This window comes from Myotis myotis, unplaced genomic scaffold, assembly GCF_014108235.1.
Source record: "Myotis myotis isolate mMyoMyo1 unplaced genomic scaffold, mMyoMyo1.p scaffold_m19_p_14, whole genome shotgun sequence".
Classification (NCBI taxonomy): domain Eukaryota; kingdom Metazoa; phylum Chordata; class Mammalia; order Chiroptera; family Vespertilionidae; genus Myotis; species Myotis myotis.
This window is the reverse complement of record NW_023416318.1, coordinates 47709471-47719400: the sequence shown is the minus strand read 5'-3', so window position 1 is coordinate 47719400 and position 9930 is coordinate 47709471.

Sequence of the window (9930 nt, the reverse complement as noted above, 5' to 3'; positions counted from 1 at the left end):
TGCTCGCACCACCCTGGCCCTCTGTGACCCCATGGGGCAGGCCCCAAAGCACATGGGAGGCACTTGAAGGGACCAAAGAACTAAGGACGAGTAAACAGGAGGTCCCCTGCCTGCCCTTGGTGCCCCAGCAGAGCACCTGCAGCAGAAGGTCTGGCCAAGCCCCAGGACTGAGGTGTGGCCTTGACCTTACCCAGGTGTGTGCCTCCGCAGCCCGCACAGTCTCAGGTTCCTTTCTGGGGCCTTGTCTGCGGCCATGGGAGCCCTCAGCACCCCCCCTCCCACCCCCTCCCACCAGGCAGGACTAGGGGAGATACAGGGCAGTGGTATGGGGGTGCCTGCCCGACAGGTGCCCCTCACTCTTCAGCTACCCCAGCCTCACTTTGGTTTAAAGTGACCTCAAAGCAGACACTGTGGTATTCCCTGGGAGCCAGACTGTGGAATGAAGGAGTCTTCTCCCCCTTCCCCAAGGGGCCCCTCTCCCCTTCCTCTCTAGGATGGGTGCGTGTCTCAGGGGTTTGCATATCCTGAAGAATTTTAAGTTTGATTTTCTATCTGTGGGCAGCTGGGAAAGCCGGTGGCAAGTTTATGTCCCAGGGCCGTGGGCTCCTTCCTCCCTGGCCCCTGAGCCGGCCCCAGCCTGGTGGGGGCACAGGAGGAAGGTGGCGAGATCCTGCGGGGTCCATGGGCTTGAAACCTAATCTCTCTTGGGGCTGTTTTATATTCTCACCCCCAGCTTTGTATTTTGTTCAGAACAGATCACATTATACGTTAGCACTGAATTCAACAGCCTTAGAAAACGTTGCTCTTTTTTTTTTCTTGTCGTTTTGACCTAAGATCATGTTGGTGCCAATTTCCTTTAAAATAATTCATTACCTGTAGGCCACTGGCGTGAAATCCCAGCGGAGCCCCGCGGGACCCTCTGTCTGTAATCCCGTGGCCTCCCCTCGCGCGCCCTCCCCTCGGGGAACCTTGGCCCCTGTGTTTAGACACTAATGTTTTTTCTCACACATTCATTGTGCGGCTTTCCTTAATTTGGTGTCCTGCCGGGCGCCCGCGGGAGGCCACTCAAACATTATGTCAGGGATCTCAAAACCGAACCCCAGCGCTTTCTTCTGCCAGCAGCCGGAGCAGATGTGTGGCACACTTTATTAACTCAAGGACCCACGAGTTGAAAATTTCATTAGTTTGAGGGGAGGGCTAAGTCCCATCCAGAGACCTGGTCTGGGCAGATTCTTTGTGTCAACCTGACCCCTAGCAAAACGGATTATTGTTCTAAGTGAGACAAGTGACCTAATGTTCTGCCTGTTACGCACACATGGTCTGTAACCTTTTAAAATATGAGTGTGGGAAAACAGCGCATTCTGCCACATCCCTGACCGCAAATTCCTGACAGGTGGCAGCCGGGCGCTTAGCAACAGCAGAAGGAGCCCGGAATTACCCAGGGGCCACGGTGGTTTCCCTTGGGCAGATACGGGCCGGGTCAGGGAAGGCCTGTTGTGGGGAAGGAGCCCACAGAAGCAGCGCCTGGGCCCCAGTGCTGCCCCGGGGCAGGCCGGGGTATGTCCTCAGCCAGGTGGTGAGCTGGGAAGGGTGCAGGAGCAACCACCTCCGCACCCTATCGGGTGGGTCCTGGCTTTCCAGCAGCTTTGGGGGGGCCGGGGGGCGGGCGTGACAGAACCCTGGAGGGATACAGGGGAGCACTGGCTTGGTTGTTGTGTAGAGTTCACCAAGGCTCCATGCCAGGGACTGGGTGCAACCAGATCTCTACTGGGAACACTTGGCACAAGTCACCTGCTCACCTGCTTACCTGGGCACTTGCCCTCCCCACTGTGGCGTCCTGCTTTGCCTGTTAGGTACACATGGGCTGTAACCTTTGGAAACAGCACGCTCTGCCTCCTCCCTGATCACTGATTCCTGTCCCGTGGCAGTGGCTCCATGGGCAGAGGAAGGCCATGCTCTGCTGAGTTTGGCACCTCCCAAGGCTGCCTCAGCGAGGCCCTGAGCTGGGCCTGTGCAGGAGACAGAGGTGCCCCAGCTGTGGCCTGAGGTGTGCCCTGGTTGGGGATGAGAGGGTGGGTAAAGGACCAGGTCAGGCAGGACAGTCACCGTGTGGGTGTGGGTGTGGGTAGAGGAGGAAAGCGGCTCTGACTTGGGGAGGCCCTCAGGGGAAAGGGATTGAACAAAGCTCAAAGAGGCCAGGGAATGGGCTAAGGAGGAGCCCTGGGAATGAAGGGGACATGGTATGGGCTGGAGTTTTCGGAGTGCTAAGAGGTGGCTATCATCACCCATTATTCGCTCTGGACTGTCTGTGCTTGTGGCTCAGACACAGGGTAGCGCCTGGGCTGAGAGACCTTTCCACCTAAGAGGGCTCAGGCAGCCGTATGGTGGCACCGAGGTCTCCAGTGGGGCCTGCAGTGGTCCACCCTTTGATATCCCAGACCTGTGTTTGCATAGAATGCCCGAGACCCAGGGACTTTGTCCCTGGCCTGGGCTCGCCTCTCCCCAGAGTCCCCGTGACCTGGCCTCCCGGAGAGCTGTGGAGAGGGCTGCCCGGGCCCCTACCTTCTGACAGACACAACGCAGAGCTGGCTGTAAAAACTTAATTAAGTGAAATATTTTAACAAGAAATTCCAAGAACAGAATGCCCTGCTTGCAGGCAAGCCCTCTGAAATCAAAGCTGACGGGAAGTGTGTTCTTTTTTTAAAATATATTTTATTGATTATTTACAGAGAGGAAGGGAGAGGGATAGAGAGTTAGAAACATCGATGAGAGAGAAACATTGATTAGCTGCCTCTTGCACACCTCCTACTGGGGATGTGCCTGCAACCAAGGCACATGCCCTTGGCCAGAATCGAACCTGGGACCCTTCAGTCCGCAGGCCGACGCTCTATCCACTGAGCCAAACCGGCCAGGGAGGGAAGTGTGTTCTGTCCAATCAGAGAATCAAGGTCGTGCAGAGAGCTAGCCTGTGCTGGGCAGGTGGGTAGGCCAGGCTGGGCAGAGCTGGGCAGGGTGGGGTCAGGGCTCCAGGAAAGGACTCCGGACCTTCCTTCACCCACGCAACATACCTTTCTGAGCATGGCTGTGTGCGGGCAGTATGTGAGGCTGCGTGTGCAATGCCTCCCGCAGCCACCAGGAGCTCCTGTGCACCTGTGAGAGGGAGAGATGACCCAATGAAGAAACAGGCTCAGGGACACGTGACTTCCCTAGACTAAGGTTACAGGCCTGACTGAGGCAGAGCTGAGATCAGAACCCAGTCCCTCTGGCCCCCAAGTCCAGTCTCGCCTTAACCTAACCTGCCCTTTCCACCACAAAGAAATTACTGGCTGGCCTGAGGCAGGGCCACCTCCAGGGCTGGGCGGGGCATACCTTCCTTGGGGGAGCACAACCAAATCCTGTTTTCATGGGGGCTGAGTGGGGAAGGGAAACTCATCCCCTCTCTGAGAGGGCCTGCAGACTACATGGTCCAGGCTGATGGTGCTGAGGTGACCAGCCCGAGTTAGGCATCGCGGGAACAGCAGACCTGATGGAGAACAGTGGGGCTCCACTGTGCGCAGACAGATGGCCAAGGCTGACAGAGCTCAGGAGAGGGCTGGCAAGTCTTAGAAGGCTTCCTAGAGGAGGTGGGACTTGAGAAGACACCAAATATTCTGTAGAGAGTCTGGGGAGGGAGTCCCAGGCATGGGGAGGGGGTTCAGCAAAACCTGGAGGTGGGTGAGAAAGCATGGTGTAGAGCCAAGGAGGCAGGAGGAACCCACTGTCAGGTGTGAGTGGAAACTTTACTAACTGACTACCCAAGGAAACCCCATGCTCAAGTATGTGTCAGCTATAATGAGGTGACAGGAAACATCTCCTGTCCCCATGTCAGTCTGGGGCTTCTGTGAGGAAAATGTATCACATATTCTATCAAAGAGAAAACCACGGGCCCCAAATGGTGTCCATGATACCAAACCTAGACAATACCTGACCTCATTGCAATTTCAACCTCTCCCAGAAATATAATCTTAATCAACTAAATAGTCTGAAATTTTCTGGTCAAGGGCCAGTAAGGTAACCCGTCAGCGGGTGGGGGTGGGCCCTCTCCATCCCCCCCTCACCATCCCCTCCATAGGAAGAGGGGGCGATCTGCGTGATAGAAACCTTGCATTCTCCTCTCCAAAAGATGTCCTGGCCTACACATAATCCTTTGCTTTCTTTTGCTAATATCTTGCCCACCTTTCTTTCAATAAAAACTCCATTTTGTACAGCCTCTGGGAGGGCCCTTCTAGTGGCTGGATGGGATGTTGCTCAGTGATTCATGGTTCTGTGGGGGAGCTCTCTTGAGTAGTGGCCCCAGCTAAGAAATGGCCGGCTGCCCACTGGACCAGATGAAGGACTCCTGGAAGGCCAGGTTTACACTGGGGTCTCCCAGCATTCAATGGGTGTTTCCAGAAGAGAGCAGTATTTGACTCAGTAGACTGAGCCAAGCAGATGGTCCTCACCAATATAAGTAGGCATCGCCCAGTCTGTTGAGGCCTACATAGAACAAAAGGTGGAGGAAGGGAGAACTGGCCTCTCCTTGAGCTGCACATCCATCTCCTGCCCTTGGACTTTGGTACTCTTGGTTCTCGGGCCTTTGGACTAGACTGACACCATTGGCTTTCAGATTCTTAGGCTTTCAAGTGCAAAATACCACCCTGTTTTCCTGGTTCTCCCGGTTGCAGATAGCAGATAGTAAGATTCCTCAGCCTCCATTTCCTAGACAATTCCTATAATAAATCTCTTATCACTCTATCTTTTCAGTTCCATTTTTCTGAAGAACTCTAATACATCCATCTTTCCCCTGCCTCTCTCCACCAGATGTAATTTATCCTGAATTTTAAGTTTATTATTCCCCTTCTTTAAAACTATCATCCTAGAAAGCAAATTATTTGGTTTTAGTTGAGTCTAATTTTTTAAAAAGTGTATCGTGTTGTGTTTTATTTTCTGGGACTTATCTTTTTACTCCATATCACACTGAAGTAATGTGTGTATTTCACAGTTGTGTGTAATTGTAATTATCCTTCATTCATTTTAACTTCTGTCAACATGATACTATCAATTTATCCACTCTGTGTGCAGGCACTTGACAGACCTGATTTCATTTAATCTTCATTACAGTCCTGTAACACAAGAGGGAACCACCTCCTACTCCTGTTCAGAGTGCCTCAACCTATCCTTCTTTCATGATCCCCATTTTAAAGATGAAACTAAGGATTAGAAAGATTAGGTACCTTCATGAGCTTACAGAGTTCACCAATAGTGACACTTAAATTTGGCCTCAGAGTTTAGGCCTTCTTTTGAAAAGAGAGACATATTGGCTGCCCCAGGCTTCTTGATCTCAGTTCAGTAGAGCTGCACGCAGTACTCCAATCTCTCCCTACTGTTTTCCCTCATAATTTCCCAATGCATCATGGGGCCAGCTAGCCCAGCCCCAGGACAAGGGCCTTAAGGCTTCTGGAGTTATCTTGGGCCCACTGCTCTACAGGGACCTACATGCCAACCTAGTTGGGTCTCACAAATGGATGAGAAGGAGTGGGGAGTCTACTTGGGCAACATGAGAAATGGTGGTGGAGCTGAGCTGTTGCTGAGCTGCCCTTTCTTCAGGTCAGACTCTAGTATAGAGGCTAAACTCTGGGGGCCTCTGCTCAGTGTGGCTTTTGGTACAGTTGTAGCCCTAGATATAGCTTTAAAACCAGGATGGGACACAGGTCACCAGCTTATAAACCAGACCAACTCCAAGGCTTGAGTTATTCTTCTCACCCAAAGCCAGGTGTCCATGGTGCCAGTCAAGGGATACAATTGATACCATGGCCAGAGCTTAGCACCTAGTACCCAGTATCACTGATCTGAAGCACCGCTCAGACCTGAGGTAGGTGTGAGTCCATTTGCACAGGAGAAGAAGGGCAGGGCTCCTCATAAAACATGTGTACCTACTCCACCAACTTTTATGAGGCCCTGGAATGTTATTTGTGGTTGACCACTCAACCATCCCACCAACAAATGGATTTCTCTGAAGGGAGCTGTAGCTGACCTCTTAGTGTGAAACAATAAGACAAGGAGATGAGCTAAGAGGTAGGGTCTGTTTCTGCACATTTATCTCTGGTTATTAGACACTTTTAGAGGGAACATCTGTTTGTCCACTCTGGCTCCCATATTTCAGGCCCCATTTGAGGTCCAGCTTGGTCCCTTCTCTGACTGAATGGGGACTAAGTCATAAATTAGAGCCACAAGAGGGACCTGGAATATGAAGCCAGATAGGGCTTTGCTCATCTCACCAAAAAGGGCAGTTGGGCTCCTCAGCTGACCAGCCTTCAAGTGAAAAGCAAAGAAAATGGAGGTAGTTTTGAATGCACCTGGTGGTGCCCACTCCCAACTGACCCCTTTATTACAAGGCATGTTCTGGGGACAGTGCAACTAGTCTGGGCAGGATGTGGGAGTCAAATCAAAGCACACAGCTCGAAAGTTCTTCCAACATTCTATGAACCTGGGCTAGGTTCCATTATTTCATTTGTCCTTTGGTTTTAAACTTTGGATATTTGTTTTACAGGAGGAATATCTGTGTTTATAGCAGGACTTTCCATGTTATCGCACAGTATGTTCTTAGGAGATGTACACGTTGGCTGACTCTCAGGACAATTGGCCAATTAATAACTGTACAAGAGAAAAAGCTGTTTTCTTGTTTAGTTTGTAAAGGTACTCATAAGAACATCAAATCAATACAGTAATTGGTTAAATATTTCTTTGTGTGTTTTTTTAGTATTTTTTAGAAAACAGATATTTTATTTTTTAAAATTTGAATAATGTATTTTATTGAATCCATCATATCCAAAATATCATTTTTTCTTTATTAATTAAGGTATTACATATGTGTCCTTATCCCCCCATTACCTCCCTCACCCCCCACTCATACCCTCACTCCCCTGGTGTCTATGTCCATTGGTTAGGCTTATATGCATGCATACAAGTCCTTTGGTTGATCTCTCCCCCTTGCCCCCACCCTCCCCTACCTTCCCTTTGAGGTTTGATGGTTTGATTGATGCTTCTCTGTCTCTGGATCTGTTTTTGTTCATCAGTTTATATTGTTCATTATATTCCATATATGAGTGAGATCATGTGATATTTATCTTTCTCTGACTGGCTTATTTCACTTAGCATAATGCTTTACAGTTCCATTCATGGTGTTGCAAATGGTAAAAATTCCTTCTTTTTTACTGCAGCGTAGTATTCCATTGTGTAGATGTACCACAGTTTTCTAATCCACTCATCTGCTGATGGGCACTTAGGCTGTTTCCAAATCTTAGCTATGGTGAATTGTGCTGCTATGAACATAGAGATGCATATGTCCTTTCTGATTGGTGTTTCTGGTTTCTTGGGATATATTCCTAGAAGTGGGATCACTGGGTCAAATGGGAGTTCCATTTTTAGTTTTTTTTTTAGGAAACTCCACACTGTTCTCCACAGTGGCTGCACCAGTCTGCATTCCCAGTGAAAATATGCCTTTGGATATTGTTTCTTTAGCCCACATTTCCAATTTAGTAGTCTGCTAGATATTTCTGCTTGGATATACCACTGAAACTTGAAACTCACCATGTGACATCACAGTCCCTTTTTTGGTCTGAGAGTCTCTGAGTCCCTGCCTTATACTAAAAATATCCCTCTCCCCAAAATACCCCTCCTGTTTCTATTGGTGCCCACAGCTCTTCAAGTTATGCAGCTTCAAAATTTCATAACTCTGAAGTCTGCTCTATTCAATGTTCACCCTTGCTCTTCTTATCTCTCCCATTCTAGGCTCCAAAGACTTACCAAGGCAGCTCTACTTCTGGCAGCTTTTGAACTTGTCCCTTCTATTCTGAACAATCAACCCTTGTGCCTTCATGATGCTTCTTGTATCCAAACCCTCCTCACCATTCCCAGCATCTATGACTTGGTCAAAATGCTCAGCATCTTCTCCTTGGGCCCTGGCATAGTCTCATACCAAGATTCATTCATTTATAGTTCACTCTGCATGAGTTGCCATTTCAGTTTTTTATAAATCACAACTCATATCACCCTCCCACTCAAAAACTTTCATTGGATTCTCTCTCTCTCTCTCTCTCTCTCTCTCTCTCTCTCTCTCTCTCTCTCTCTCTCTCTCTCTTAGTAAAGAGAGTAAGATCTGATAAAAATGGCACTTTGCTTCTCTACATTAAAAGTTACAAACCTTTTCACATCTGATGTTCATGAACGGCCCTTAAAGGCAGGCTGGATAGATATTATTCTCATTGTATAGATACAAAAACTCAGTCTCACAGAGGGGAACTAGGTTGCCCAAAGCTATAAGCATGTAAAGAATGTAGCCATTAATTGGACTCAGAGGAGTATCCTGATGCACAGACAAAGACCAGGGAAGAGATCAAGTGAAGCCCCAGTCATCCCAAGGACCCCTTTGTCTTCCCACGTTATTGAGTGTGATGAAGATATTCTAAGCCAGCCGGGAGCACCTCATAACGGGTTATCAGTCAGGGACTTGGGAAGGTGGTGCTGTGTAATTACATGATCATTTTAAATTTGTGTCATTTTTTTTTCCTTTCAGCCCCAGATACACATAGCATCATATGAGCACCAGGAACCTTGGACTCCTCTTTGCCCTTCAAATTAAGTCATAACTTCAGGCCTCCTTTCAATTTGAACATTCAGTAGATTCTGGCTGCTCATAGCTCATCAAGAAACTCTGGCGCCCTGACCGGTTTGGCTCAGTGGATAGAGCGTCGGCCTGCGGACTAAAGGGTCCCAGGTTCGATTCCGGTCAGGGGCATGTACCTTGGTTTGTGCACATCCCCAGTGGGGAGTGTGCAGGAGGCAGCTGATCGATGTTTCTCTCTCATCGATGTTTCTAGCTCTATTCCTCTCCCTTCTTCTCTGTAAAAAATCAATAAAATATATTAAAAAAAAAAAAAAAGAAACTCTGGGATCTGGGCCTAATTTCCCCCCTTTTCTCACACTTGGAACTGACTCCTTATATATTCATTCATTCATTCATTCATTCATTCATTCATTCATTCACTTATACATCTATCCATTGATTCATTATCCAATAGACTTTTCTTGAGCACCAGATCCATGCACTGCCATGGATCCCACTTCCTAGGATGCTTTCTGGTTCTTCAGTTCCAGGCCGAAGAATTCTGCAAAGTTCCCAATGGGCTAACATGTTTTCTTTCCTAGGTAACAGGTGTGCATTTAAAAAAAATATATTTTGTTGATTTTTTACAGAGAGGAAGGGAGAGGGATAGAGAGTTAGAAACATCGATGAGAGAGAAACATTGATCAGCTGCCTCCTGGACACCACCCACTGGGGACATGCCCGCAACCAAGGCACATGCCCCTGACCAGAATCGAACCTGGGACCCTTCAGTCCGCAGGCCGACGCTCTATCCACTGAGCCAAACCAGTTAGGGCACATGTGTGCATTTTAACAATGGGCTTCACCAAGAGAATATGAAGGCTTTATGAAAGAATGGTGGAGGTGGAAGGCATTTTTGGATACGAAGGGCCTTCTCCAAACAGAACTCATGTAAGACTTGGGGGTGATCTCTAACTTCCTAAGTTACACAGCCTTCCTTTGTTCTTCAGTGCCACGGAAAGGAAAGCCATGTTTAGTTTTCCCAATGATATTAGTGAAAGTTGTGTTGCATAGGATCTTTGCCGCTTTCCCTTACTAAAGCTCAGCTCGGATGTTCTGAAGGGACCTCTCCAATGTTTACAGCCAGAGATTGAAGTAAGTGGATGTGGCAAGAGAAATCCTCAGGTCTTAATCACACTTGGGATTGTTAGATATCACACTTGGAAAAAGGAGAACATTCAAGAGAATAAATATGTGCGGATCCCAGGAATGTGAGGAATTCATATCCCCCTGCCTTCTCTTCTACC